This window comes from Phalacrocorax carbo, chromosome 9, assembly GCF_963921805.1.
Source record: "Phalacrocorax carbo chromosome 9, bPhaCar2.1, whole genome shotgun sequence".
In the NCBI taxonomy this organism is placed as follows: Eukaryota; Metazoa; Chordata; class Aves; order Suliformes; family Phalacrocoracidae; genus Phalacrocorax; species Phalacrocorax carbo.
In genome coordinates, this window is record NC_087521.1 from 37,776,508 (window position 1) to 37,803,769 (window position 27,262).

The 27,262-nt window shown below is 48.8% G+C and overlaps 1 long non-coding RNA gene across 1 annotated transcript in view; it reads right to left on the reverse strand.

Annotated features, from left to right (window-relative positions):
* The window catches only part of LOC135315086 (uncharacterized), a 375,169-nt gene that overhangs the window by 156,781 nt on the left and 191,126 nt on the right, over nucleotides 1-27,262 (reverse strand). Inside the window, exon 6 of the long non-coding RNA XR_010374537.1 lies at nucleotides 17,492-17,715. This is a non-coding gene — a long non-coding RNA (uncharacterized LOC135315086). The remainder of the gene's footprint in view (nucleotides 1-17,491; nucleotides 17,716-27,262) is intronic.

Genomic DNA, 27,262 nt, shown 5'->3' on the forward strand with positions numbered 1-27,262 from the left:
TAGCATGACAAAGCTCTAATTGGGGTATTTTTTTGTCCCCTCAAGGAAAGGAAAAGAAAAAAACTGCTGGAATTTCAGTCATTCCTCTCATCCTCAGGCAGAAGCAACAAGATCACACTGAAGCCATGACAATTAGTCTCGAGGAAGTGTTTATGGACATGATTTAGTCCCAAGTCCCTGCTGCACGCCAATGCGATGCTGCGGGCCTGGGGTTGGCAATGCTACACCATAATGAAGAGCAAACTCAGGGAGAGGTTTTGCATCTTTGGGACAAGATGACTGAGCTCTGATCCAAAGGAGACTGCTGAGGTCGGAAGATCAGATGCAATCCTTTAGGTGATTTCCTGGTGGAGCACCATAGCATCTTCCCAGAGCCTTGCTACCCTTCCTCTCTTCTTTATTACCCTCCATTCCCTCACGTACACCAGAACACTGCAATTATTCCAACACATTCCTATCTGCATTTCTTTTATTGTTCAAATTATCAGCGACAACAAGCAAAATTAGAAAGGCTGGAACAGGTGATTTTTCCAGTAACCACTACAAGTTCACCCAGCGCTGTCATGCAGTCAGTGGCAGAACAGGAGAGCAGCAGCCTGTCACCAGGTAGGGAAGACCCAGAGCCATTCCAACTCTTTCAAACTGAGTACATCAAATCGGTACAGCAACTGAGACTCAAACACTCGCCCTCAAAACATGCAGAGTAATATAGAATTTCACCTGCACAAAAGGGGATGGTAAAGCCATTCTCCTTCATACCTCTTTCTGCTCCCACCTTCTCAGAAGTCAGCCTGCCGTCTGATCTTGCAGCTACTTTTTGAAGTTTTTTTCCTTCCTGAGCCTGGATTGTCTCATCCTGGAGCCAAAGGGGGACTGGACACATTCCTACACATGGCCTATTTTCATAGAGCAGGTAAGTAGGTATGAGTAACCGATATATTTGAATGAGTTGCTCCTCCTGGCAATTAAGTCATTAGGAAGTAACAATCTTCCTAATAGACTGCTGCTTCTTAGCACTTATGAGCAGCACATGCTTTTACCATTTAAGAACTCTTAATGCGGTCTTCAAGAAAGAGGAAAGGAGAGAAATTAAAAGCCAGTGAAGCCAGTTCCATTACTTGCTAAAATAAGGGGAGATAAACTTAAGTAGCATGTAAAGTTCCACAGGAGATCAACAAATAATTTGGAGCTGTGCGTGTTTACAGACCCATATACGTGCAAGCACACCAGGGACATCAGAGTGGATTTTGATAGCAGATTATGAAATCCAGAAGGAATTATGGCTGTTCAAACCACGCCTTTGGTACCGTGGTTTTCCTGTAAGGCCAGTTAAAAAAACACTTGAGTGAGGGTGTAAACACATTAACTTTACAGTTGGTGCAAAATGGTAAACAAAGGCAAGAGAGAAGCAAGAAAGACACAGAAGAGTGCAGAGGAGATGGAGCTGTTTCGGCACATCCCACCTTGTGGGTAACGCTGTGACAAGCTACAGGAAAACCAGCACACTCCCACCCCACAGTGGGCACAGAGGACACAGCAGCCAAACCAGCCCCCTCTGCACTGCCTGGTCCCCACGCTCCACAGGGGACCATAGTTCCCAGGTGGAGAGGCACAGGGCGCCAGCTACAGCTGAGGCGATCCACAAGGACCCAACAAATACGAGCATCCCTGTCACCTTCATCACACCTGCAACTCTTCTTTAAGATTGTGTTCTATTACACCAAGAGTCCAAAGTTCCTGTAGCTTCCCCATCACTAGGCTTTTTTAGCAACCAGTAGAGCGTTGCTTCTCCATTACACCAACCACCATCAAGCATTTAAAGCTCTACAGAAACCTTGTGATTATCATTTCTTGGCACAGCTTGAGCAGCCCTTTACTGTAACTTTCTGCTTTGCAGATCAAAGGACCTTACACCCAGCTTTAGGGTTTCAGCTATGAGTAATGTTTTGTCTTTTGTCACCAAGGCCAAAGGCCCAACGCAGGTCCTCCCACCACTCAGGCAGCCCCTCATCTCCACCTCTGTCCTGCTGCTTGTAGGTACAACAAGCCACCGGCTCCAGGCTTGGGTTATGTGGGAGCATTTCACATAGCTTCTGGTTAGAAAAAGCATAGACCTACATTGGATCTCTCCACGACAAAGTCATTAAAACTAGAATTTCCATGCAGTTTTCCAATCCAACCAGCGCTGTGAGACAACTTACCAACATGTCTTAGAAATTCCTAAGACACAGCACTGAGAAAAGTCAGCAGCTGGGAACCCAAAACTGGAAATGGCGGTAAAACACTCAGTCCCAGTTATGCAAAGTATGGCCATGCAAGGAACAGCAACCCAACTACAGGGCTGGGGCTGTCAGGTCTGACCAGAAGAATTGTCATTATAGTGGAAACACAAAAATACTTTCAGTTCTCAGAACACAGGCCAAGTTTGTAGGACTTACTCACTGATAATGTTTTCTCTTGTCATATTAATATCTGATTGAATTTCCTAATATTACAGTATTGTTAACATATTAAAAAGAGGTATAATTTTGTAGACTCCTTCCCACTAGGCAAGAATGTAATTATCCGTTATCTTTCAACACAGCCAAGCCCAGTAAATACAATTACAAAAAACTTATGTTCATCGGAGTGTGAAAAAATAAGTCATAAAATTAATACTGTATTTATCCTCTTCCTTTTAGCACTTATTAAAATGCACCAGTGATTTCCTGATATTCCTTTTTTATGGCAGCTTTTGGTTGGAATTAATTTTGACTTTGGTTTCCTGCTTGTTTACAACGTTTTTCACATTTCTCAGAACCACACAGGCTTCCAGCCATAACCAAGTGTTTTCTCTTTTCCTTGACAATAATATAAGCTAGGACCAGTTGTTCAAGAATTCTTTGCTGCTAAAGAAGGTGGGAAAAGCTGTAACTTCCCATCAGTTGTTGTAAATTATGCTTATTCTGTCCCCCAAATAAAGTTTTCACAATTTTATATCAGTGAAACAATTGACCATTACTTCAATGATCTGGATGAGGGGATCGAGGGCACCCTCAGTAAGTTTACAGGTGACACCAAATTGGGCAGGGGTGTCGATCTGCTGGAGGGCAGGGAGGCTCTGCAGAGGGACCTGCACAGGCTGGATCCATGGGCCGAGGCCAGTTGTGTGAGGTTTAACAAGGCCCAGTGCCGGGTCCTGCCCTTGGGTCACACCAACCCCAGGCAGCGCCCCAGGCCTGGGGCAGAGGGGCTGGGAAGTGCCCGGCGGAGAAGGCCCTGGGGGTGCTGGCTGACAGCCGGCTGGGCATGAGCCAGCAGTGCCCGGGGGGCCAAGGAGGCCACCAGCCCCCGGGCTTGTGTTAGCCCTGGGGTGGCCAGCAGGGGCCGGGCAGGGATGGGGCCCCTGTGCTCGGCCCTGGGGAGGCCCCACCTCGAATGCTGGGCTCAGGTTTGGGCCCCTCGGGACAAGAAGGACATGGAGGGGCTGGAGCGTGTCCAGAGAAGGGCAGCGGGGCTGGGGCAGGGTCTGGAGCACAAGTGTGCTGGGGGGCGGCTGAGGGGGCTGGGGGGGTTTAGCCTGGAGAAGAGGGGGCTGAGGGGAGCCCTTCTCGCTCTCTGCAGCTGCCTGAGAGGGGCTGGAGTGAGGGGGGGGGTCGGTCTCTGCTCCCAAGTCACCAGTGACAGGGCGAGAGGGAACGGCCTCAAGCTGCGTCAGGGGAGGGTTAGGTTGGAGATGAGGGAAAATGTCCTTATTGCCAGAGTGGCCAGGCTCATGGCTTTAGGCTGCCCAGAGAGGTGGGGGAGTCACCGTCCCTGGGGGTATTTAAAAGACATGCAGACATGGCACTTGGGGCCATGGTTTAGGAGGCCTGGGGGTGTTGGGTTGTTGGTTGGACTTGATCCCAGAGGTCTTTTCCAACCCTAATGTTTCTATGCTACCCAGTCCCTTGCTTTAGATCCCTGCTCTACAGATCTCTCTCATACCTCTCTTGGGCTGTTTATCACGCTGAATTTTTGTCATGCACAGAGACCTCTCCTTGGCTTGGGCCAGTCTTTCAGAACTTTGTAGAAGTGCTCATCTGTTCCTCTCCAGAGGACTAAATAAGGGCCTTCACAGTCACCCAAAGCTATGGAATTTACACCTACTGGAGAACCCAAAGGAGACGCATCCTGCTGTGGCAGAAGTTCAAGCAGCCAGGAATACACCACATTGGAGGCCAGTGTTTGCTACGCCGGGTCCTTTGTCATCTAATAAACATCAGTCAAATCAGTACCACTAAGTACTCCAAGCAAGACATTTCTTCACTAAAACACCTCTAAATGGATCTCATTTATATGTTTGGCTTCAGGATGTGGAAACAGCGGAAGGTATGTTCTCAGAGGACCATTTTAAAGTTGATAATGCACTTTTATGAAGTTTTTAAGTGTTACCCAGTTAGTCAAGTATTAAACTAATTCCTCCATTTCATCTCTGTGTTTACAGAACATAAACTCCATCAGAATGGCATTTTACAAGCTGTCAGGTTTGACTCAGCTAAGGAAAAGCATAATGCCATGACAAGGAAGCAAAGTCTTCATTGTAATGCCTCCTCTCCTCTAGTTTCCCAATGCGGAAGAGGAAAACAAAAGAAAATTGCTTTATTACATGCAAACCAGTAACACTGCTGCTGCTGTTTACCCACACGGTTATCGCTGTTTGACCACCTTGAACTGTTGCACTTTGAACACTCGAGACCAAGCAGGAGTGAAAAAGCAACAGCAAATGCTACAAAACCAAAGCTTCGCCCCTGTGAGTTTTGAACACCCCCAGCAACTAAGCTACCACAGCCTCCTCAGGCGTCCATGCCAGCGTTTCATTGCCTTTGAGGAAAACTTTTCCTAACATTTAATCAGTTTTAACCCTGCTGTGACTTGCACTGTTGCCTCTCCCCTGTCTTGGCGTGGTGCAGGGACAAGCCCGCATCGCTCACCAACACATCCCCATCACGTTCTTGCTGCCAGCAAGAAGATGCCGCCTTATTATAAGACCCAGCACATCCTTGTCTCTCCTGTACCAGAGCCCAGAACCAGACACAGCACTCCAGCCGTGGCCTCAAACCTTGGCTCGAGGGGAAGGATGCTGTCCCAGACCCACACTCTGGCTGGAGCAGCCCAGTTTGGGGGGAACCTCACCTGCCCCAAGAGCTCACTGCAGACTCCAGCCGGAGCTCCTGACCTGCAAGCTCCTGCCTGTGGAGCCATGCAGCACCACTGCCCTTTCCAGCACCTTCTGCTGTCTTTTTTTTTTTTTTTTTACACCCCCCTCCCCAGTATTCTCTGAACTTTTTTTTTCCACACCCATTTAGCTCAAGTTTACACATTCATACCAGTTTTCTGTTTTTTTTTCAGGGAAAAAGTGCTGCTGAATGGAAAAAATATTAGTACTGGTACCAAAGCTATCAAAAAGCTCCATTTTCATTTACTTCCACTTCTAGGAGATGCTTCTTTTATCCTCCCCTCAAACAGCATCAAATCTAGATGGTTCAGATCCCAGCTGTGAGTCAGCGTGAGCACCTCCCTCTGAGCTGAAGCTTCCAGGAGACAGACTGCCTCTGAGAAACTAGCTCTTTGCTAAACATAGCAAGTTTGGGGGATGTCAATTGGATTTAGGTACTTGTTGAAGCATTGAAAAGGGGTAAGTTGCTGAGGTACTTCGTGTTGCTGAAGCACGCTGCCAAATCAGACACATATTGTTGATGCAAGATCTATTCACTCTGAGCTCACTTTACTCTGGATCTGCTTTAGTTGTTCCCAGCTTTATCCAGCACCACTGTTTGCTACCATGAGAAACAAGCAAGTGCCAGAGCCTCCACGATGAGCACCAGCAATCAGGTGTACAAGATCGATTGTATTAATCCTGTCAACCACACTGAGCCGACACCCATACAACACTGTAGAGTCTTATTATAAAGATTTTATATTACCCTTGGCCCCATACTTCTATGGCAAGCGTTGAGAGGAGAAAAATATTAGCAAAACTTCTACTTCTGGCACCAAAATAAACATGGATAGCTCGAGGAGTCCAGCATGAGCCATGTGCTGTCAGAGGAGCTGCCCCTGCCTGGTCCTTGACCCCTTCAGCACACAGAGATCTATGTCAGACTTGACTAAATGCAGGCCCGGGAGGTAGAAGATGACGAACGCAGATTGCTCTCTCCCTGACACGCTCATCAGTTCCCAGTGAGTTAAAGGCACTGTGAGGAACAGCCTTTCCTAGCCCGAGCACGCCGTGAGCGGTAGAGCCACTGCGAGCAGGCAGGTGTGTTCGCATCTGGGAACGCAAAAAACACACCACAGAGAAAAGGCTAATGGATACACACGTCCCTTCAAGTGCCCTTCTCGCAGGTCCCCCAGATCAGCCCCTTTCCCTTCTCTCTCCTCCTATGACGGCCCCAAAGTTCAATGTGTCTGCCAATATAACACCCAGGGTAGCAGATCCTCCCTGTCATCGCCGCTGCAGAGGTCCCCGTCACCCCAAACGCCACCCGCGGCCACACTAAAGGCCTAACTCTGCTCAACAGTCACATATCCTCTATTTAGTGAATTTTACCAGGAAGCGAACCTTGTGTTTGTAGAGGGGAGTGGTGGGCAAGGAAACAGATAATGTGATTTAGGTGACATGGGCACCACCCACTTGCCACCACCTAGCCTGGCTCCCAAGGGCGTGCCGCGCTTTTCCAGTTCAGACACAAACACAATATATCACTTCCCAGCACAGCACCGAGTTAAGCCCTCCCTGACTAAAGGAAGCCTTGCAGCCATATTCTGTTTTTTCCAGAAAATTGTTCTAGACAAAACATCAAGACTACCCAAAGCAACAAGGCTCTGATTTGAAAAACCAAAATGCCACCCACAAGTCACTTCAGAAAAAAAAAAACCTTTTAATTTATTTCTCTATACATCTATCCATTTTCCTCCTGCTTCCTGCAGTCCAAGGATACCCTTTTGTCATAATGTGACCTATACTTCTGATTGCCATGATAGCCAGGTTTCCCTTTTCTTCATTCTTGCTTTTAAACCTCCTCCCAGTTTCATTATTACTTTATCATCCTTATTTTCGGTTAAATTCATGAGCAAGATATTTCCCTTAGGGAAGGCAACAATATTAATGGTCCTCACTTTGAAGCAGATTTTTGTTGCCAGCAAACAGGAGAAGTCATAGTTATAGGGGAGTGATAGATGTACTTTCTTAATTAAATCAGCTGTCATCAGAGCACTGGAAGAGAAACACACCACTGACGGAAACGTGCACATTAGGCAAAAAAAAGCCGCTTCTGAGAGCGCGGACGTGTCGCAAGCTCTGCAGGTAGCGTTTCTTCCCTTGGCACTGAGGGGAAGAGACAAACGGCGGGTGTCGGTACGTTGGCTGGGGTAGAAGTGCGCGCTTCCATTCGTACGCGGCTCAGACTGGCAGGAGCTGCTGCCGGACGATCCAGGAAGCCGTGTCAGCGAGCGCCTGCGGCCGGGCAGGGCAGCCAGGTCAGGATGGAAACTTGGCACAGGCTGGTTCTGGCAAGTCCAGGAAAATCTGTGTCTGTATCTCTAATTCAACTTTCCTAAAAGACCAGTATAGAGTCTTGCTTAATAATGCCAGCTGAAAAGCCTGTAGTTGTAATTATGCCTTTTGTTGCCCCTTCTTAAGGAAAGATACCATATTTACAGTCCTCCAGCCTCACAGCCCCACCCCTATATTCCTGTGACAATACCCAAAGAATCTGGAAGGAAAAAAATTCATTGAGCTTATTACTGATGTGCAAATTCCTTCAGAAATGGAGGGGTGACCAGACTCTCCAGGAACACACACATGAAGTTCCTGGATATTTACTTCCACCCCATTATCCCTAGAAGACCAGCAATTCCTCCAAGTTTAACTGACTGCTAAACCTGCCAAGAATTTTGTTTTATTAATTCTGTCTGGTTTACCATATGCATACTGCACAGTGTCTAGGTGGGTAGACCAAGAGTGATCTTGACAAATAAAGTTAAAGTACCTCTGGTAAATAATGCTTTTAAAGAAGTAGTTTACAAGCCAGACATTATCCAGCAATGACTTAAATAAAACAGAGCACCGCATTGTACAGGATGGTCTCGAAGGGATGAGGGCAATAAGCAAGCATGCTACACCTCTGAAATTCACAGCAAGTCTCTTCATTTACCAAAAGCCAGCTTGGGCATGTCTCCATTCCAGCCAGCACTGCCCTGCTTAGTGGTGAGCACTGGCCAGTCCAGACACCAGGCACTTTGCACCTAAAGCACAAGCAGCATTCATATTCCCTTGTCAGATGCGTTCGATGCCTCCGCAGCATCGCCGAGGACCAGGGGGTCCCTGGGTTGCAGAAGTGGCATGGGCCGGGAGGTGTCCCCTCCTCGCACTGCGCCAAGCCCTGCACTGGTATACGAGACACCAACATGCAGGAGAGGTAATATTGAAAAGGCAGCACCAAACTAGTGATTTAGAGAGATACACGTAGTTTTCTTGTGTCCTCTCCCTGAAGGTAGCAAAGAAACCTATTTTTAAGAGTTTCTGAGAGCAGGGAGGTAGCTGTTGTCACCACTCATAGCCTTGGTAACACTATCAGCCTGCAAATATGCTGTTTGCACACCCGCAGCGCGAACACAGAAGTTACGATTCTGCAGCTTTGCAGTCGCCCTCCTTCTGGTTTGTGTTGCAAGATGTCCCCAGAGAACCTCTGCAATTAGGACTCAAACACTCTTAGCGCACTTTATTCCTCTGAAGTTTCCCGCAAGTTCCATGAGGTTTTAACAGCAGCGGAATTTCTGCTCAGACACTCCTATTTCCTGCATACAAGGCTTTTTGTACTACAATAGTTCGGGATTTTTTTTTTTCCTCTTAATTCTTAGAGACTTTAAACATAAGCAAACCTTAAAGATGATGTGGTCTCTTCATTTTAGTAGTCCTTAGAGAGGTGGTTCTCATCTCTGAGATTCATGAAATGGTTATTTTAGCATTGCTAGATAAGCAATTAATTCCCCAATTAATATAAATATTTTATATGCAACTGGGTTCTTATTCAAATAAGCAATTATGTTGAGGTCCTTTGATTCCAAATTAGTATAAAAAACCATCCTGGCATAGGGGAATTTTTCCAGAAGTTTTTGTTTAGATATAAACTATCTGCCTGTGCAGAAGAAGAACAAATATTAATGTTACAGACTTTATAAGATTAGAGCATTTCAAAAAAATCCCTGTACAGGTTTTCAATGGAGAGGTCGCCCCCTTTCCCTTGAAGGCTCTGGAAAACATCCACCTTGAGGAGATCATCTGCGAGAGCAGGGAGAGCAAGACCAGCACCTTGGGAAGACACACGTGTTGAGCGTGCTGCTTTTAAACAATTAAAAGCTGCAATAAAATATATCCATCTGTCATCTTCGAAGAGAATTTGGATGAGAGAATACGCGGGTGGGCTGAAGGCAACAGGTACATGCTCACTGTCTAGGGTAAGGGCTCCCAGGCTGTTTTGCATCATTTATAGGGAAAAAAGCGTCAGGATCATGACTGTCTAGAGCAAGTAGCGAGCACAGACATGCATGTGATCTGCTGGTCTCAAAGCAGCGGGTGTATGCTAATACTAGCACTTCTCTGCAAACTTGCTACGAGTTATTATAAAATCTGTGTTACGGTTTCACTAACCGCCTCTAGCACGATCCCACTGTGGTCCATTCTGCCCCAGCCAGGCCAAGCCACCTGTCAGCAGGGCACACTCAGAAGCGAGGACAGCGATCCTGGTCACACGAGCCTCTGCTCCAGACTTGCAGAGACCACCCCTAGCCCTGGCAGGCACCGCCATCTCTCCTAAACTCAGGGAGCCCACCGGAGCGCCTCCGCCAAGAGCTGGGGCGCAGCCTGCTCTCCCCACGGCTGCGGGGGAACAAACCCCTGCACAGGCTGACTCAGCCCAAACCCAGACACGCTTCCCCTCCGTTCCTTCGGCTTGTTGGGAGTCAGGGCTCCCAACAGAGCTGGGTCACACGAGCTGAAAACCCACCAAGAAGCCTTCTGGGGCCTCTTATAGCTCTGATTCAATTTACAGTTATCCCAAGCATTGAGCTGCTGATAAAACACTCCTGCAGCTGTCACATGCAGGTGACTTCAGGCAGGGATGAAATGCGGTGCAACTGCTTTGGCTTTTGATCTCTTTATACACCACAGGACCAGGACTCCTCCTCCAGCAGCACTTCCCCTGACCCATGGGAGCTGCCCATGACTTGGTCTTCAGTTTGGATCTACTTCCTACTGGCATTTTTGGAAGAAAAAACACCCAGCACAAGCCAGCACTGGACTAGCAGTTACCATGGACATCAGTTCCCTTCCATTTTCTGCATAGGAGGAAGTGCGGGCTGAGTTACAGCAATAGGGTAACACACCCGTGAATGCACGGGCAGTGCCCCCACAGCAGATACCGAAGGTTTTGCCAAATTCCCGGGTGTCACCAAGTGAATTGCAGTACAACACTTGATGCGGGTAGCCCTGCACGCTGGCTTCCTACTAGCCACTGCCTTTTTGTGCCCGGTCCAGATGGGATTTTCACCAAACACAAGCAGGCTTCCAGCAGAAACATCTGACTGCCTGCGTATTGGCCCCTTCTAGATATCACAAAGCGGGCATCGCTATTCCCCCGCGGTGACCAAGCACACACAGAGCTCACTCCCCCACCCTGCACCCAAGAACACAGCGATCTCCATCTCCCATTGATCCTCCTGCAGTCCTGGCTGATGGAAAATAACACATTTTTAAACTGGGCAGTTTTAAAAATATCATTCCTTATTGCCTCCTCTTCATTCTGCTACACTTCATTTGTTTCTCACTTTTGTAAGATGCTGATACACCTACAGCAAAGTCACCTGGGTGACCGCTAAAGCAGCACGCCAGGAATTTCCACCAAATTAACAGCTAACCAGCCCCAGCCAGGCGACGGAGTCACACAGACCACAGCGGCAAAGGATGGTGGCTTTTAGACCTACAGAGCACGTCTACAGCAGTAAACTCATCCGATGGGTGGAAGAGAGGAGCCGAGGGCTGTCCTGAGCCATCCCTTCTGCGCAGCACCAGCAACCCCCTGCGCACGGCCACGGGCAAGGTCTCTTTGTATTTATTCCATTAAACCCCTTTTCTCTCATCAACCCCAGGATTCACACTTAGGTTTGATTAAACTTCAACAAAGAAACCACGATTTAAAACTCAGGCAATGCAAGAATACCTTGCATTGAAGGTATGAAATTCAAGAATACCTGGTTTCACACAGTACCTTGTATTATAATTATGCTTGAGAAAGAAGAAAGAAACTTGACTTGAGCAGCTTCCTTTGCCTTAAAAATTATTTGCAGCAAGTCAAGCAGCATCCTCTGATCTGCAAAATACTAATGATCTACGAAGACCTGGACTGCAACCCCCATACCCAGCTGGACATTTCCCTCTGGATAGAATAAAAAGCATTTTTTACGAACACAAACTTGAAGAGAATAAAGTTCTCCCAATTTCAGTCTTTGCTCAAGTGTCTAACCTTTTTAAAAGCACATCCCATTGCGTTCCAGTTGGGATTGTACCTGCCTCTTCTCAGCCAAGAGCGCTGCATAACATGCCAATGAGCTCTTTTAGAGGGCCAGATGGCTGGGGCCGGGTAACAGACTTTGTTAGACATTGGGTCAAGAAAAGGGGAGAGAGAATAGTCTAAATAAGCATCGCTGGCATGCTGTAACTGCTCAGCAAATAAATCATAATTTATTGTTTCTGCTTTCTGAATCATAAGTAGAGATTACAAGCTACAAAGACAGAGAAACCATTATTGGCTTCAATCTCTAAACCACAAGAAAAGGTCACAAAGGTAATTGCTGCAAGAAAAGATCACAGGTCAAAAGAAATGTCTTTTCACTTGAAATCAGGAAAAAAGTTGGCCGTGGTAAGAATTAAAGAGTGTACATTTATTTTCACCTGAAATTCACACAAAATATTACAGATATATGAAAAGTCTAGTTGTGAAGACTACCGCCTAACCTTTATGGGTCCCACTCAATCGTGTAGGAGCCGACACTGTTTGGGGGGGAACTAGCACGGTTTCCTCCACTGTGAAAAGCGATGCTGCCAGAGATGCACAGACAGAGCTTTGCCCGTTTTCCCCAGTATCCCCGGATGTTAGCGTACACAACCTGGCGGCAGCCACGCACGCAAGGTAAAGGCGGCGCACAGGAAAATAAAACATGACTGCAGCTTGAGGATTTCAAACTGAAAAATACCCGATTGTTCATCAGTGAAGCTTGGTGGTTAAACGGCTTTTGACTAAATACAAAGTGCTTAATGGAAGCCTGGATATACTGACAAGCCAAAGCCCAAGGTTACAGCAAATGAACACTTCTGAGAAAAATGAACATTCAGGTTCCGGGTACTGACTAAAGTAAGATGATGTTTTTAATGTCAACAGTTTTCATTTTCACTTACACTCATCATGAGATGTAATTTAGTTTCATGACAATCTAATATTTCCTCAGTAAGTTGGAGAATAAAGAAAATTAATAGTGGCTGATATTATTAAACAAAAATCCTATCAAGAGTAGGCTACATTCATTTCTGCAAAGCTTGTTTTGCTACCGGGTTATATTTCCAATCAGTAGCAAGATAAAGATGTACCTAGATAATCCCACAGCAGCTCCTCTTCCCATGAAAGGTCGGGCCAGATGATCTTTTGAGGTCCCTTCCAACTCAGGCTACTCTACAGTTCTTTAACTGTCAAACCCACTGTGAATCTAGAGCCAAAGGGGAAGTCGTGGTCGCCATTTAGAACAAGGAGTTTGGTGAATTTGCCCTTGCCTGTTTTCCCCAACATCAGAGACAGTAACCACCATTCAGTGCCACTGAAGTAGACCCAAACAGCCACGTGGGAGAACCAAGGAAAGCATGCTTGCCTTCATAATTTTTTGAAAAACAACATTTTGAAACCATAGAAGCAAACCTTAAAGCTTACTGACAAAGTTTACAGTTCATTTTAATTTGCTTAGAGTGCTTTTGGTGTTGCCCACGGGCTGAGCACAACTTGAAGGCATGAACAAGTCAAACACAACCACAGCCAGCTGCGGGATAGAGGTTGGCACCCAACTGGGCCAGGCTCCTCCTGATTTTTAGAGAGCACCAGACACCTGAAGGGTAGGGAGGACAGGGAACAGATATACCCAATTTTCTTTCTTCCCTGGGCTGGCACCACACAGGCAGCTGCTGGGGGTCCAGCTCGGAGCTCGCCGGGTGACTGCCACCCCCTCGCTCACAGCTCTCGGGGATGGGAGCAGGTCAGAGCAATGCACAGGCCCCAGGTAAGCAGGAGACACAAGAGCATGCCATGATGAAAGGGGCCAGCAAGCAGGTGGGTCTGCTCTACATAACAGCTGGGAAACCCCCACCCCAGTACCCAACACAGCCCAGCTGGGTCTACTGATAAAAAACTGGGGTCTTGGGCTTTCAGCACCCACCACGTTGCCTGTAAGGCCACCGAGAACCAGGCCTCTGAACTCCTACATACAAAAGCAGGATTTTACATAGGAGTTCCTCACTTATCAGGTTACAGAGCTGTTCTTTGTTGTGCTGCTGGCACCACAAAGGGGGGTGTTGGGGATCTGCTATGGCAAATTGTGCCCCCCCAAAAAGGCAAACAACCCCTGCCTTCATTTAAGTCAAAACACACCTCACCTGCTGCAGCTTGATTTGCAGTAAAAACCACACCTCTCAAGTTGTAAGCACCAAAATTACCCTTTCCCTCCAAGGTCAAGTGCACGAACAGCTGGCCAGCTCATCACCTTCTCCACAGCCCCAGAGAGCCCCACAACCGCCAGCTCGAGCCAACTAACCACAGCAAGATGGCAGTGCCATTTCTTTGAAACACTCAGTGCCATTTCCTCTAGTAGCCTGGAAAAAGAAGCCTTCCCCCATCCTAAGATTGTATTTTCCTCCTGAATTATTAAATGAAAACACATTTTCACTCTGCTGAAGTTATTATTAGAAGGAGACTTATCCCATGAAGTGAGCAGCAAGTCCCAGGGCTACTGTGTGCTACAGGCTCATCTGATTAACATTTTGAGATCCTACATTAAAAAAAATAAAGCACTAAGTATAATGTTCCTAGGTGCCTCTCTTTAATTCCAGAGAAAGAGAGCTATAATACCCAAATGGCATTTAATCTGGCACTAAAAACATCAGCACATAATACTTGCAACAGCAAGAAGCAAGTTCTGGGTGAGATCAACCTTCCCTCATTAAATCCAAACATTCACCCTTCCCTAGCACACACACAGGGAAAGCTGAAACACCAGGGAAAAAGCAGCAGAAACCTCAACCAGAAGAGAAGAGAGGAAAAAAAAGCTTAAAAAAACATAAATGCACAAAGCACAACACTTACCAGCTCCAGCAGGCAAGAGGTGCAGGACAGAGCTGTCCTCAGGACACCCACAGCTCTCCCACCCCACTCTGATTCACAGCACCAGCCCTCCCCCACACCCCCTTTATATGGTTTCCTTGATGAAAACTGAAAACACCTGGTTTTACCTTTCAAGCGGAGTTTCGATGCAATCACAGGATACTGCTCCAGGCCCTGCTGCTGCAGGGCAGCCACAGCTGAGCACCCCTGGGAAATACTGGGCCCCTCTGGGCACCCTGCTGGGTGCTGCAGGGTGCTCAGCACCCTCCTGGCACTTGGGACCTCACATGGGATGTCTAGCAAGTCTAATTTGCTGGTAAATAGCTCAAAATATTTTAATGGTCTTAAATACACCCACCTTAAGGGTGTTTGTGTTCTACACGTACTCTTGGTACACATTTCCCTTTTTAGGGTGAAAATCCTCATCAGTCACCACAATTCCCAGCAAGAGGCATAGCCTGATTTATGCTCAAAGAGAAAATCGCCAATAAAACTAGGCTATGGCAATTTAGCCGTTGGGAAAATAAAGCCACAGGGAAGATAATCCGCACTCATAGTCCCTCCTGTTTGTCAGGAGGGGCTGGAATAAGGCTCCAGTGGGTATCCTGGCCTGTGGTGAGAAGCCACTGATCTCCTCGGGGAAAGGCTGAGAAAGCAATCTGTGCTTGCATTTGCTCTCTCGTGCCGTGCAGAGGTAGGCAGCTGCCATCCCCCTCTCTGCAGCATCACGCCCCAGGAGGCACATCCTTATTTTTAAGAATAAAAGGTCCACTGATATGAGGAAAGTTTAGTGCTCCTTAGCCATCTCCCAAGCCACAGCTCAGTCTCTGCTTCTGTTCCTTAAATGTCTCAATTTGCATAAAATTGTCTGCAAACAATCAAAGTTAATTAAGATAATTTATCACTTGAAAGTAAAGCATCTTATCAGCAGGTATCAGCCTGTAAAGCAAACAAAGAATTAGTTGTAGGAACATAGTTGGGGCCTTATTACCCTGTTAGACATGAAGTGACAAAAAATCTCTTTATGACACTTTCTGTTTGGTCTGGGTGCTATGTTTTCAAAGTAATTAACTACAATTAGCTAATCATCCTCTATAGTAACTTCATTTGTGACTCTACACTGTAGTATTGACTCATTTACACTTTGGCAGCCTTCCTGCATGTAAATTGTGATAAAAAAAGTTTTGATAACAGCCCAAAGTTCTTCCCTGCGAGCAGAAATGGGATGGTGGAAAGAGCTTTGATTGCATAGACAGCGGTACCCGTTCGGCCCCGAAAGATGGAAAAGAAAAAGCAGAATATTCTGATCCATACGAGGAGCTGGGCTGTGCTATGCCCTGCCATCCTATCTATTGGTTTCTATTGCTTCCTTGATATACGGAGTCTTTGAGATGTTGCCGAGAATGCCACGTGTGAAGTATGTTCCCTGTGTCTGAAGGGACTGTAAAAACAATGCACTTTTATGAAAAAATAGCCTCATAATCCCAGTTCCATTTGCAGAGATAACACCACGTGTGAGCAAACACAATGCCGAGTCACCCACTTCTCTGGACTGAACAGTGAGAACTTGTTTAATCAAATTGTGATCATAATAATAACAGAGACCATCTTTAATTTTGCATTTGTGAGATTAGTTGCCTATTAGCATTCACAAAGGCACTAACCCGTCAGGGTAAACCAATGTTAACGCTGCACAAAAACTGCTAAAAGGCAACCAGGAACGGTGATTTTTTAAATTAATTTAAAACAACTCCTGGGAGTGCCGTGGGAAAAGGCGGATCATTAAATGGCCACATGAATATTCACAGCAGCCGCGAGTCGATCAGGCGCCGCACGCCTACGTTCAAACCAGCCGCGTAACGGACTTCCCTGGAGGGATGCCCGGGCCAGGCTCAGCGGATGGGAACAGATCATCCCCCGAAAAAGGCCCGTTCCTCCCCTCCGGCTCTGCCCAGCCAGACCCTATTCGTTTCCACGTGGTGCTCAGGGACGTGGTTTAGCGATGGCCTTGGCAGTGTCAGGTTAATGGTAGGACTGAGTGATCTTAAGCCTCTTTTTCAACCCAAAGGATTCTGTGATTCTATGATTTCCCCTCCTTTGCCTTTTTTCTTCCCTTTGCCTCTAACCCCCACTGCAGCAGCCCTCCGCAAGGGCCATATAGACCCCACCCTCCCTCTGCCCACCCCGCCTGCGCCTCTCCCCACTGGCCTGCCCTCAGCCAAGCCCCCGCAGGGTCCTGCCCATCCATGCCCAAAACCGGGAGGATGCTTCCATGCCTGCGAACCCCGGACCCTGCTGCCCGTGCGTGGCACAGGGCTGGCCCTGGTGTCCCAGCCAAGCTCCTCGGATGCTCTGCCTGTAGAGAGCAGGGACCCAGGGCATTTAACAGGAGAAAGATCAGCCTGTGAGGTATGTGAGGGGGAGATTTCTCAAGCACCAAACCAAAATATGGTCGGGCTGGTGTAAGTCATGTTGCCCTGGGGACACCATGTGTCCCTTGGTCTTCCTGGTGGAACTGAACTGTCCCGGCGGAGCAGTTAGGGGAAAAACAAGAGAAGAAGGATGAGCCGATCAGAAATACATCCTGGCCTGAGAACAAAGTGTGCTGAATTTATACCGCTCCTTCCACACCCGTAGCTTCCCCTGGATATCTTACTCTTGCTTTTATTGCTCAAGAGGGAAAGAAATGTTCTGAAAGGAAGAAACACTGCTGAGACTTTGCTTCTGACCTTGCCACAAGGGGTTAAACGGTCAAGATTCCAGCAGCTGGAGCAGCAGGTATTTCAGTGCAGGCACTGCCACTGGTGCCTACTGGTGAGATGCCAGCCACCTCTCCCCAGTTCACACTGGTGCTGATGGGTATGCTCTGAGTCAGCCCAGATTTGCGTCCCCTGGCAGCTCTGTCACCCACCACGCAGATCACAACCCACTCCAGGAGCACCCAGCACCCCCCTGCCCGAGCACAGGGACGAGAAGGCGGCTCTCCCAGGCACAGGAAGCCCCACCGGTGCCACACGTGTCCTACAGAGCTGCTCTCCCATCCCAGCACCTACCTGTGCCACGGCCGTTTCTGTTCGCCAAGCATCCTCCTGGCCGGGTTCAGCTCCAGACTCTCCCCACGGTGGGACTGCCGTTCCCTGGGGAGGTCACAGCCTGTGAATGCCAAGAACAAGCAGCGAGGTTGTCTCTCCGAAGGGGCTCTCGGTGGCACCAGTACTGCCAGGGCGCTGCTTTGGAGCTCGCCTTGGCGCTGCAGGGTTCAGCAATTCTCCCCAACCTGTTCAAACAACAAAAAATGTGCTTGATTTTCTCTGCTTTGGGGTATGTTGGGTTAGTTTTGGAAAAAGCAATCACCAGGTTCCTGCAAAAAAATTTATATATATTTTACTGCCCCCACCTCCTTTTACCGTACGTTCATGCAGACCTGTACTCACAAAGACAATAAAACAAGAAGACCGTGGGATACCCATGGATTCATGTGCGGCAAGGGTGAACACAGGCTTCAACAGGCACAGTGTGTGCATGCACAGCAGAGCAGGGCAGGAGGCAGACCCTGCTCGGAAACCACACAGGACTCTCGGAGGGCACCCGCGTCCCACCACCAAGCTCCCCGTGGGGGGCTCTAACCCATCCACACCGCTAAAGACACCCCGCGCCCCCCGTATGCCAAGCGGGCTGCCATGGTCCAGCCAGCGCTGCCGTCGTCCGCGGGGTTATCATCAGTGCATCGATTGTGGGGTTTGGTTTTGTGGGCTTTTTTTCCCCAAAGAATGCAAAACAACAGGAAAATTTCAGGTCGCAGAGCTGCATGTTCAGGCCATTCTCTTTCAGCTGAACACTAATGACTTTTATAAAATAATATTAAACTGACGGTGATAGGAAAGCTAGGAATGACCCTCTCGTCGGGCCCAGGCACCTAAAGAAGGACGGTTTAATTAAGCGTTGCCCTGATGATGGAGGGCCATTGCCATGGCAACTGGACTCAGGCGCTCCACCCTGGACCAGCCCTGGGAAGCCGCCAGCGCCACTCTGCGCCGAGCCGCGGTCTAGAGCTGCGTGACACCAGGAGGGGCTTTCCAGGCAGCAAAGCAAGGTCCTGATGGCAATTCACAGGTACAGATAAAAAGGTATTAACATACATCACTGAAATACCTTCAGCTACCCGGAGACAACGTGCAGCAGTACAGTGCTGAGGCACAGATTTGTTTGCAGCTCTGATCCGTTTTTGCAATATTAGCTGGGGAAAGCAGACAGATTTCCAGAATCTAATAATTATGCATGACTCAGTCTTTCAGTGTTCACCTAGAGACAACCAGTCTGGAAGCAACCGCCCGCTGGCTTCCACTGGAGGTGAGGCTGCACAGCACCGCAGGCTGCCTGGCCCGGGCAAAGCTCAGAGAGGTCAGTGCTCCTCCAGCCCCCAGCACGGCCAGCACGAGCCCAGGCCGGGCTGCACGGACTGACGGCAAAGGGCTTTCCGCTGCTTTCAGAGGAATAAGGAGATATTTGGATTTGTGAGGGGCTTTTAGCAAAGACGAAAAAATTCTTTAGATTGCAAATGGGTAGAAATATTCTTTTACTCTTCCTTCCAAAAAGCTCTTGCTCGCACTATTTCAGTTTCCTGGCTTATCTGTATTTCCCAGTTAAGAGCAGCTGAACGTAGGTACTAATGCAACTTAGCTTCAAGTCTTTGCTAAGGCTTATGGCTTCCCATCCAGCTGTTTTGAATTCTAATTGTGAAATGCATACACCACCTCCATCGCCCATTTAATTTAAAAGCAGACGACATTAGAGGCACAGATTTTATTTTTAAAGACAGCTTGCAGTTCAATCTATCGAGAAACGCAGTTGTTTTGTTTACTTTTTAACCAGGGTCACCACCTTCTCCGCTGTTGTTTCAAGGTTGACAGTGATTTAAACTTGGTGTATTTTTACAACCTGCACCTAATCCAGGGTATAAATCATTCTGAAGGACATTTATTTCTGCCTGTCATTTCACAGGAAGATGCTATTAAAGCTGCTCTCGGTACAATGTGCAATTCAAAAATTTGTTGCTGATGACTTCAACACGCGTTACATTTTCATTAGCTACCGAGAGAGGCAGCGGCAGGGAGGAACGCCAGCCGATTCATCTGAGTAAATGATAATTGCTTTCCCCTCATTTAAGAGCATGTCACTGGTTTTTCTTCATTAATAAAAGGACGTCTGCATTTTAACTGCGCCCCTTTTTTTAATAAAGACCAAGTAGAACGGGCTCACTGGACACGTGTGTGGGAAATGCAGAGATATCGCTCTGCTTCCCACCACTCCCTTCATTCTCTCCCCGTGATCTCAGACGCCGTTTCAGAGACACGTGAGCTCAGCTTTTCAAAAGCAATACCTGATCTGGGGGGGTGTGCGCTTCCGGAGGACCCTGCGAGAAGCTCGGGTGTTTCAAGGTGTCCCAGCGCAGGTGGATGGGGTGCGACCCCCCCGTGCCAGCACCACGGAGTGCTCCCCACCGGCACAGCGCCCGTCTGCGTTAGGGACACGCACACCGACACGCGGCACTCACGGCCCCGCTGGGCTGGTAGAACTGCCCGCCTGCCTCCTCCTGCCCTGCAGGACATAGGTTTTAGAGATGATCTGACATGGTTTAGGCAACAGCAAGAAGGGTTTGTGCCGCGCCTCATCATTTCCCATCCATGGCAAGTGCAAAGAGCGCACACTGTTTGACAGATGTGCATGGCTCAGAGCATTGCTGGCAGACACGTGCCCCTGGATAGTAGCTCGGCCATGTCTCACCTCAAAACAGAATATCCCCAAACACAAAGTTATCCATCTGTTTTTAAACGGATCCTGAGAAACCCTGGGGCTGCTCTTCTCCAAAGCAAATTCCACCAGGGACCCTTCACTTGAGACAGCAGCAGGGCTCTGGGATGGGTGCAGACCCCCAAAACTGGGGTCTCCTTTAGAAACGGCTTCCCATTGCATGCTGATGTGGGTCTGTGACCCACTGCCTGTGGCTCTCTGTGCTGCGTGTCCCCATGGGGCAGCAGGCATCGCCGTGACTCGCAGGTGCTGATGAGGGACCGCTGTCCCACCGCCCTCACCGGTTCTGCTTTTAAGCACAGCCACAGGCTGGAGACAGAGCCAGCACCACCCAAAACCCAGCCGAGCCATTGGCTTTTAGGGAGCACACAGAGGGAAAGAACCCATTGCCTCCTGCTAGGGACAGAAATGTGCAGCTCCAATATTTTCCTATCTGGTTAATTAAAGAGCCTGTCGCGGTGCTTGCTGGGAAGCTCTGGGCGCCGAGGGTGAGCGGTGCAGAGCATAGCGACATGTGCAATGGGAGGCAAAAGTGTACGGTCGGTGCCGCTCACCGCTGGGCACCTTGCGCTGCTGTTGGCCCAGCAGCCTCCCAGGTGGTCGTGGTGACCCAGAAATGCTCCCACAGGGCTTGGGTTAAAACCCATCCAGGTCCCCTCTTCCCCAGAGGGCTGGACTGGTCCCAGAAAGAAACCTCTGGTGGAGGTGGGCTTGGGGGCTCGGAGGCTCACAGCCACGATGGGCAGAAAGGGAAGGTGGGAAGAAAGCATGAAAAAATACCCCAAACAAGAAGCGAAAACTGTTTCACACATCATTACCGTAACACAGCAACCACCAACACAAACGTGCCCGCTGAAATCTCGGCAACCTCCAAAGCAAAGGCTGGTTCAGAGAAACTAAAAATCACCCTGAACCTCTGCCTCCAGTTCAGCTCAGACTTTTTTGGGGGTTCCCAGGCCTTGCCATTTTGCCGTTGCCTTTTCTCGCTCTGAGCAGCAGAGGCTCGCTCGCCAGCTGCAGCCACGAACCGCAGGGCAAAGCAGTGCGATGGCCGCAGTCAGGGCTGAGAAAGAAATGGCTTTGCATCTCCAGAGCCCAGCGCGTGCCTTGTTCTCCTTGCCTTTAAACACCAAAAGCACGACAGACTTGAGTGCATTTTAATAAACGTACCGTAACGCGCTTCGGCACAAGCACTTGTTGCACGAGCACTAGCTGCGGTGTTATCAGGATGGGCAGCTGACCTGCAGGCTTTAAACCGCAGTTATAATTCCCTGGAGGATGCTGCAGTGGAGCGCTGGCAGGGGCTCTGGCCCACGGGCAAGGGCTGGGGCTGGCAGGGCCCCTCTATCGCCTCGTCTCAAATGGGATTTGTAATCCCAGTCCAGAGATTTGGAGCAAATTGATGGAATGTGAATCTTCCAATCATTGAGACATCTTTGAAATGAACAGCAAGGCCCTGGCAGGTTGGACCGAGCATTACCACCAGGGCATCACTGTCATGCAGTGGGTACGAATTTAACCTGGCTGCCAATTTTATTATCACTTTTTATTTCTTAGTGGGGCTTTGCAGTGGAGACATTCCCCAGGGAACAATAACAATAACAGCAATAGCGTTAAAGACAGCAAAAGCCAATAATTTTAGTTAATTAGCAGGCTGCTGTTGAATTTGCCAGATGCACTGCAGCCCTCGCTTTGCAGACCCATCATCCAGGCCGAGCCTTAATGTGACTCCCGACAGATACCTCTTGACATGCCTGAATCGATGAAATTAAATGCCAATGGAAGGATTTCTCATATATCTTTAAGAGCACAAAGCAAGAGTTCCTTGTACAAATCCCATTAAGAACCACTTTGAAACTATAGTCTGCAAAGCCTATTAAATCCAGAAAGATATATTTAAGGCAAAAACTAAAACTATTTGAACTTTGCAGTGTCTGAGAGGCCACTTTAATTGCACAGCAAACAGAGCATTTCTAATCCAGCCCAGATGAGAAAAGAGAGAGCAAAAAGGACACACATTTAAAAGAGAAGGAAAATAAATAGCAGAAAGGCACAGAGCGTAATGGACCCAAGGGAGCGGTGCTGCAGAAGGATGCGGAGTGCAGAGACGGAGACTCCAGCGCAAGACTGGCGTCAGATCACTGCCACTCGAGCAGACTTCAGAAGCTGCTTTGAAATGGTTATCCTGACTTTTAGAGGTCTCAGTGGGTTCACGGCCTGGAAAGCAGCCTTCCCGTGCAGAAAGGGGCAGCGCGCACCCACACGCTGTCCCCGCTAACTAATCAAAAACCAACCTGGCCACCAAAGAGCCCCAAACAAACCCTGATCTTTGGCAGCAGCAGGTGACCCACACCACAACCGGCCCCAGCACAGGTGGCATCCCCAAGCACTGTGGCCGTGGTGGAGCATCATTAGGTTGCCCAGAGAGGTGGTTGATGCCCCATCCCTGGAAACATCCCAGGTCAGGCTGGACGGGGCTCTGAGCGACCTGATCTAGTTGAAGATGTCATTGCTCACTGCAGGGGGTTGGACTGGATGGGCTCTAAAGGTCCCTCCCAACCCAAACCATTTCATGATTCTGCAATGACCTGCTGACCCGGAGCCTGCCTGGGGTGCAGCTCCTTGGCACAGCTTGGCTCTCACTCAGCTCAGGGGTGACACTGTGTTTGCACGTGGCTCTAGGAGCCAGCGGGTCCCTCTTACGCTCGTCTGGAGGCAGGACCAGAGCACGCCCACCCTGCAGCCCTCTGGACCCTGTGCAAAGCTGCATAGGTGGTCTTGCGCATGATGCGTCTCCATGCAGAAAAGTAAGAGTATTCAAGCAGTGCCTTTGATTTGCAGACCTTTTGTACACAGAGCTCCTCAGCAACTGCTGTTTGCTTCCCCTGTACTTGGCACAGCTTGGAGGCAGATCTGAAGCCTTCTCTTCTGGGAGCTGGAGGAACAGGGCTGCCTGCGGGCTCACTGCCGCAGTGCCAGCCAGCGGCACGGGCACCGGCTGCCTCCTACGTACAGCAAACCTCAGTGCTCTGGGGAACTGCAACGTCCCCTTTCACAGAGAATCACAGAATGGTTTGGGTTGGAAGGGACCTTAAAGATCACCTAGTTCCAACCCCTGCTGCCATGGGCAGGGACATCTTCCAGTAGATGAGGCTGCTCAAACCCAATCCAACCTGGCCTTGAACACTTCCAGGGATGGGGCATCCACAGATTCTCTGGGCAACCTGTGACAGCACCTCACCACCCTCACAGTCAAGAATTTCTTCCTAACATCTAATCTAAATCTACCCTCTTTCAGTTGAAAGCCATCACCCCTCGTCCTATCACCACATGCCCTTGTAAAAAGTCCTTCTCCAGCTTTCTTGTAGGTCCCCATCAGGCACTGGAAGGCTGCTACGAGGTCTCCCCAGAGCCTTCCCTTCTCCAGGCTGAACAACCCCAACTCTGTCAGCCCATTCTCACGGGAGAGGTGCTCCAGCCCTCTGACCATCTTTGTGGTCCCACTTTGGACTTGCTGCAACAAGTCCATGTTCTTATGCTGGGGGCCCCAGAGCTGAATACAGTAATGCAGGTGGGGTCTCACCAGGGCGGAATAGAGGGGTAGAGTCACCTCCCTTGGCCTGCTGGTCATGCTTCTTTTGATGCAGCCCATGATATGGCCGGCTTTCAGAGCTGCAAGTGCACATGGCTGGGTCGTGCTGAACTTCTCATCAACCAACACCCGCAAGCCCTTCTCCTCAGGGCTGTTCTCAATCCACTCATTGCCCAGCCTGTATGTGTGCTTGGGATTGCCCCGACCCACGTGCAGGGCCTTGCACTTGGCCTTGTTGAGTCTCATGAGGTTGCCAAGGGCCCACCTCTCAAGCCTGCCCAGGTCCCTCTGCACGGCATCCCTCCCCTCCAGTGCGTCGCACAGTTTGGTGTCATTGGCAAACTCGCTGAGTGTGTGCTCAATCCCATGTTGCCGACAAAGATGTTAAACAGCACCAATCCCGACGCTGACCCCTGAGGAACGCCCCTCGTCACTGGTCTCCACTTGGACATCGAGCTGTTGACCGCAACTCTTTGAGTGTGACCATCCAGCCAATTCCTTACCCACCAAGTGGTCCATCTAATAAAAACATGTCTCTCCAATGCAGAGACAAGGATGTCGTGTGGGACAGTGTCAAATGCTTTCACAAGTCCAGGTATTTTGTGGTAAAGAAGCCACCACAAAAGGCCAGGCCTTCAGCAGGCTGGAGACTTGACACATTGCAAGGATCCATTTCAGCAAGACCCCTGCTCACTTCTCAGCCACTGTCTCCCATGACCAAAGAGATTTTTGGCTTTCCTTTTTCAGAGAAAAATATTTTGTTGTCCTTATTGGCTGTGATAGTTTTTGTATTTTGAAAGACATCACTAAAAATCCAAAATCAACTATTACCCAAACCTCAGTTATTCTTCCTTTGTTGTTTTTCTCCTGGCCATTTGAAAAGATGCACTTTTTTGTGAAAACTGGTTCTCTTCCTGCTTGCAATTCTGCAAATACTGAATGGCACCACTTAATAAAATTACAGTGGGTTAAAACCTGAATGAGAGGAGAAGCAGAGCATGATAACTGTTCCCTCGCAGAGGAAAAGTGCGTACATTCAGGCAGGGCTGCAGAGTGCAGACGAATAACAATACTTTGACTCTGATGGGTATCTGATGCACACTGGCTCAGAATGGTAATGTTTTATAAGCAGAATGCATTAGCTCCTCAGCACTAATGCTATAATGAATACATCAATGCTGATAATGTATATATGAATCCAGAAGTTGCCTCTTCAGATAGGTAGTGTCATCAAAACAGCACTTCACGGAAAATTCCTAATATCCTTCTTGATTGTAACATGCCGCTGACTAAATGAAGCAAGAAGAGAGCTAGTGCCACCGCTCCTGGCTGAACCGCAGCCTCTCCACGAGGCGCATGCCCCAGGGGAGGTGAAATACTGAGGCTGGGTCGGAGAAAGTCCTGGCTGCACGCAGATGAGTCTAAGATGAAGGAGACCAGCCTCCCCCATTTCAGTTATTCCCAGTGGCATCCCAAAGCATTTTGGGGTCACAGAGGTGCTTCCAACATGACTTCATTCTCGCCGTGCACCAGCCACTGCACCCCAAAAAAGTTGAGCCATGAAATAACACTGCTCCTTGCATGAAATTCGGGCTGTCCAGACACACACCGAGACCGGAGCTCCCAAAACACTGCTTTGGGTAAGTTCCTTCAGAAAACACCGGTAACGGTGCCATGGCCCACGGCAGTGCCCTCCCCAGCACCACACCTCCCATCCCTGCAGGAAGCCCAAGGGTGGCAGGAGGTGGGGAGGCACGGGCAGAGCCTGGGGGCTTCCCAGGGGATCCCCAGCATGACCCTAGCCTGGCAGCCAGGAGCAACTTGTTCCCCACACTCAGTGTTTCTGGGGGAAAAAAAAAAAAGCACTTTGGGCCATTTACTAAAGTTTTCTAGAAGTGGATGGATATGCCCAACTCCTGGCCAGCCCTCTCTCCAAACCCACATCTGCTGCCTGCAGGCACTCCATGGCAAAGGAGCTACGCCAGTGGCACCTGTGTCCCACAGCTCCAGAGGTTTGGGGCCTCCGTGACCAGGGCATGGTACCAACCACACCGTCCCCTCCAGCTGCTGCTGGGCTCCTCCAGCGAACAGAGATCCAGGACTTCTCTAAATGCAGCGTCACGAGTAACAGCCTCTCCTTCCAGGAAACGCTTATCTCCTGCAATAGCAAGAGAAAAACAAATAGACAAAGCAACGCTCAAACACTAATTAAGGTCTGGGTTTGAACTACTGTCCTAGTGACTCAGTGAGAAGATGGATAACGTGCTTCCACAACTCTGCTGTGCCAATTTAGCATCTTCCTGGCCTGCAATCAGAATTGTAACAGCCGAACTCTTCATCTCCCCTCTTTCAGGTGACAAGGCTGAGCTGAATTTACGTTATTTATTTATATTTTCCAGGTGAGAGGAAAACCAGTTGGAAAACTATTCGCAAATTCCCCCCACTCGTGTTTGCAATGGCAGTTTTGGCATACAAGGTTTTGCAACGTCGCAATATCTTTTGTGGAAGCAGCGGCATGTTTCGCACCCACCCCAGTTCCTCAGGAGCAGCCTGGAGAGCCTGCCTCCACTGCAAGCCCACCTGTAGAAAGCGGCCTTTGATATGAAATTGCTGGGCTCAATAGAAATCCCCCCGAACTATAAATTTCCGCTTTCACTGGCTCTGAAATGCAAACTCAGAGGTCCTGCGAGAGTAGGTCCAACAAGCCCATCCCACGCCTCGCCTTGGCATCAGCAGCTTCTCTTCAGAGCACAAGCTGTGCCGCTACGACTCGCAGAGAAAAAACAACTTTGCCGCTCAGCGGCTCGACGGCGCGCGCTCGGCTCCGCGCGTTGCCATGGCCCGGCATCGCTGATGAGTTCTTTATGCATTCCATTTACAAAACATAATTATTTGAAGAGCTGATAGTGAAGCTATCCATCAAACCATTAATGCTGCTCTGCTCCCTAATGAATGCTTGAAATCCACGTGCTCCGCTCCTTATGTAGTTTTAAGTAAGGACTATACTGAACTTTTACAGCATTAAATGGGCTACAGAGACAGCTACGGTAAATGATCCTCTGGATAGTCCTGGAAGTACTTGCTAGATATTCCCTATTGTGAATTTTTCTGAAACTCTGAACACTTTGGGGATAATAATTAAAAAACACATTTCGTTCACAGCTTCCAAAGTGGATGTATTTCCAATTCCCCAAACAAGAAGAAGCCTCCTGTGTCTACTGAATGATGACAGATGACGCGCTCTACACAGTATTTATAATTAAGTGCAAATGTCAGTGCATAAGAGAAAATAAAAATGGACAAAGAAGATGAGAATTTCGTAGTGTGTGACTGCCACTGCACTGCGATGCCCGGGAGTGCGCTAAGTGTAAAGATTTGGGGTTAGAGAGAGACACAGATCTTCCGCTAATGTTCTGGAAAG